At 34.6% G+C, this 4,449-nt stretch overlaps 1 long non-coding RNA gene across 1 annotated transcript; it reads right to left on the reverse strand.

Annotated features, from left to right (window-relative positions):
• Nucleotides 1–200: 200 nt before the first annotated feature.
• Nucleotides 201–4,322, reverse strand: LOC114748198 (uncharacterized). Its single transcript, XR_003740440.1, has 5 exons — nucleotides 4,264–4,322; nucleotides 2,668–2,739; nucleotides 2,186–2,242; nucleotides 424–492; nucleotides 201–245 (listed from the first exon to the last, which is right to left on the reverse strand). It is a non-coding gene; the product is annotated as an uncharacterized LOC114748198 (long non-coding RNA).
• Between the last annotated feature and the right edge of the window lie 127 nt (nucleotides 4,323–4,449).

Here is a 4,449-nt window from a genome sequence, read left to right on the forward strand (position 1 = left end):
TCATGTATTTTGGATTCTCTTTAATTCAACAAGTGTTTCATAATGAGTAATCATTAGCCGGGCAAAGAGTATGAAGCAGAACTTGAACGAATAGGCCATATTATGAAGCAGAACTGATGAAATTGCAAGCAGGCCACAACATAACACAACCATTCTAGGTCAATGACAATTTAAAGATCCCATCACACCATCAAGCTCACAATGTCAAACAAGGTTTCGTTGTCATGAGCAGAAACATAGTTAGCCTGCAAAACAAGTAATTGATTTTTGCCCGTTCCAATTGCTTTATCCCCTCTCTCTTAAAATTCATGACAATGACTGTGAACATTTATTACTTAAAATTTTGCTGGTTCTTCCTAATACAGTGCATACTTCGTGAAAAGTACTCAACTGATGATGGCATTTAAAAGTGAAGAAGCTTACAGTTTCTGTGGGGGATGAAGCATATGCAACAGGTATCCCATCATGTAGTAGAACTTCTGAACCTTTTACCTAAGATTCGAATGGTGTTATCCTCTTCTTAATTTCATCATGATGTCAATGGTATTAAAAATTCGACAGCCTAATCTTTGGAAAGAGGAAATTCAATCATCCCGTGAGATTTTTTCCACGCAGATTTTCAACATGCATGCAGCATAAAATATTTTCAACATGAATGCAGTATAGAAACCAGTCAGGGTTGCAGGCAGATATGGGTTCGGTCCCTACATATCACATAGTACAGCTCATATTCATTGGGTAGAGAATGTCTTGTATCTCATGTCCTGATCCTGCCTCTAGCCGGAGGTTGTCTTTACAGTTCTTAAAACTCATAATCTGAGCATCTTTCAATTAGTCTTCATGCAAGACCTAGAGGCAAGACGATCTCTGCCATGACCTTCTTCCAAAAGTGCCACAGGTACAAAATGCAGCTATTACCATCATTAACACCTTTTTTCTATCTGGAAGAGGGAATGAAACAGCCCCTAACTATGGCCATTGGCCAACAGCCCTGATCAATCTAAAATTTCATAGGAATGATCATGGGTCAGTTTTTGTTGTGTTTAGCAACCCACAATCTGGACAATTTGCAGTCAACAGCTTATCTTTTAGCCTCACTAGAAGATGGAACTCCATACATACCCATGATCTCCCATCATACTCCCAATGTTGGGCTTGAGACATGAAAGCATGCATAAAATGTATGCCAAGAAACATATTGTGGCAATTAAATAAAATAAATATTGTATATTATGACTGATCTATAGGCATATACTTGGGCGAATATCTCGGGTAGATTAGGAGAGAATAACATGGAGGAAATATCTCCATAATCATAAACATTTATTGATTATATGCCCTAATATGTATATATGCTGTACATGAATAAACCATCCGACTATTCAAAGTATATTTGCTCTACATGGTATCAGAAACAGGGAGATGTGGCCAAAAGTAGTGCAGAATCCGAACTAAGAGCATTGGCTCAGGGTATTATGGAAGGACTATGGCTTCAAAGGGTGATAGAAGAAGCTCAGGTGAAGATTGATTCACCGGTAAAGCTCTACTGTGATAAAAAGGCATCTCTAAGCATGGCGTTAAATATAACATAGCAAGACCAAACATGTTGAAGTTGATAGACATTTTATCTAAGAAAAAGTGAAAGAAGGCATCGTGTGTTTGTCATATGTTCCAACCAAGCAGCAATTGGCAGACATTCTCACAAAAGGGTTGTCAGAAGAGACCTTTGAGAGGTTCATAAGCAAGTTGGACATGATCAATATCTATGATCCAACTTGGGGGGAAGTGGTAATTATATAAAATAAATATTGTACCTTATGACTGATTTATACGCACATACTTGGGTGAATATCTTGGGTAGATCAGGAGAGAATATCAAGGAGGAAATATCTCCAAAATCACAGCCGTTTACTGATTGTATACCCTAACCTCTTTATATACTGTACAGTACGCACATGACTAAACCATTGGACTATTCAAAGTATATTTGCTCTACACATATTTATGCACGTGGCTATGTTGACATTATATCTATTTGGACTACCAAGCATAGAGATATCATAGTAGTAGGTTGAAACTGATATTCAATGTTTACCAACCAACCATTGCCGATGATATATGAAATAGCACGCAAAAGGTGAAAGTTCAAACTTAGTAAACAATGCAAATGTACCTAGCTCTATACCTCTTTTCCGTCAGAATTGGTTAGTACAAAATCTCGCAAGTTTGCAGCCATTCCAACCTGAAAAGCATGAAAGAATTTGGTGAACTTGTTTGCAAAAGCAATGAATGATATCAACAATAGTCAGTAGATGTTCCCCTTCAAGTGATGAAGACAGTTTGAGATGCTTTATTCTTCCAGCAAATTAGTTGAATAGACCACAGCAGTAAATAGTGCATGTAGATTTGTCTCAATTGTATTGTAATGATAGAAATGAGGAGCTAAAAAAAGGGTATACTCTGTCATTCTCTATGCCAAACAAAAGCCCTGCCAACTTAATGAAATAGAATCATGAAGATCCCCATCAGCTTTGTCTACAGTAACTGTAAATTCCATTATCCCACCACCACATTCCAATACATAACTCCAATCCTTTATGAAAGAAATATTTAACTTCCAAAAAATAGATAATGGAATGAAATAGAGAATGCATGAAGTCCGACAACCAGGATGTGATCCCTTGATGCACCAAGCATTAGGTCTGCATTAGCTTCTGTCCCGTGATCATGGCCATTAAGCTGCAGATAGAAGAATTTTCCCTCAGAAGTCAGATTGCACCTGATTCAACCGACTAAGTAAAATATAAATACCATCATAGGCTTGATATCACTAATTGCAGTGAAGCCTTGCCATAATATGAAATAGCTCCAAAAACGAGAAACATAAAAATTGGAAACAACAAAGATATCTATTGTGTCGCTTCAAGCAGGGAGGAGGATTGTTATTGTCGAGAAAAAGTTTTAGGAAGCATGGCCACAAGAAATGATTAGCAAGAAAAATAATGTTCCTAGCAACCATGTGGATGGACATAGTATTTGAAACTGCAAGAAGCAGAAGCATGCACATTGTTCAGCACGTGAGAATATTACAATGCAATGTATATAATTATATAATTAAAAATGTTGGGCAAAAAGTTATATAATTTAAATAACCATAAAATGTAGGTAAAATATGGGTGAAGACACGTTTGTTAGCCTATCTATTGAAAGCAAAACAGAATGTGCTCAATTATAAGGATTATATACGGTGAATATAAACTGGTACAATTATTTTTTTAATCAATATATGTACTATTCACATAAATGCCATTATTCGGAATACGTTTAAAATAATGTCAAATTAAATTATAACTATATCATTTTATGTTCATTTAAAGTTCAAAAGACATTTCTATATTAGTTCATTGATGTTATATGAAATTAATTTATCATAAGAAAATTATGTCAATATGTATTAAGTAAAACAAGTGAATTGAACAAAAATTTTGTTTTCACATTCTTAAAACTTATTTTCAAATCAATTTCTTCATAATACTATTTTTCTTTATTTTTGTCTTTGGATATGGTTTCAAAACAAATCATTCAAACAAATAAATAGAATCAAACAAGTCCATAATTTCTACCTGAATGAGCTCACCTAATATCTGTTTAATCTCTTCCCGTATCTTCAGGATTCTGTTTCACTGTGTATAAATAAAATTTCAATGGCACCTTGACCAGAAAATTATCGTCTTTTTAATTTCTTATATCAGAAGTCTCTCTTTTGCTCAAGCCCTATATTTTTTTAACCAAACCCGTAATGCACAGCAGCATCCATTGGGAAACTATATGAAATCATTAAAATCTATACTACCTATATCTAAGGTTTTGGATGCAATTTCTAAGATAAATATATATAACTAGTTTTGTATTAATGTGCAGATATCATTTCATGTGGAAGTATTATATTTCTAAGTTTGTTGCTGTTGCTGTATTATATTTCTATATTCATAACTTACAAGAATTCAATGACTACAAGGTACAAGCATTCCACATCTCGTTGCAACATGCAGCTTTCTAGTTATTTTTAAAAATTTAAGAGGTGAAAAGGCCAACCAAGAAAAGAAAAGGGTGGAAAAGAAACAGAGGAATAAAGACATTAGAACAACTAACAGTTATTTATCTACTAAGATTGTTACTCTGAGGTAAAGCATTTAAATCAGTGAAGAAATGATTTTTTTTTTTTTAAAAGACGAGGGAGGAAGGGGAAGGAAGGAATGATACCTGCAATAACAGACCAGTTGCAAATCCTTGTTGGAGTGGATGACCAAACGGAGACCCACCAAGTACAGCACATCAGCATCTCGAATTCGATCATTGAAGCTATATTGCACTCAAAAATAATAACTTTCATGTAAATCAATCACAAAACTAAAAGCATCTAAAAATTTGATCGCTTCTTGGATTTAG

This window comes from Neltuma alba, unplaced genomic scaffold (assembly GCF_004799145.2).
Source record: "Neltuma alba isolate B1F8T4 unplaced genomic scaffold, ASM479914v2 tig00005639_pilon, whole genome shotgun sequence".
Lineage (NCBI taxonomy): Eukaryota > Viridiplantae > Streptophyta > Magnoliopsida > Fabales > Fabaceae > Neltuma > Neltuma alba.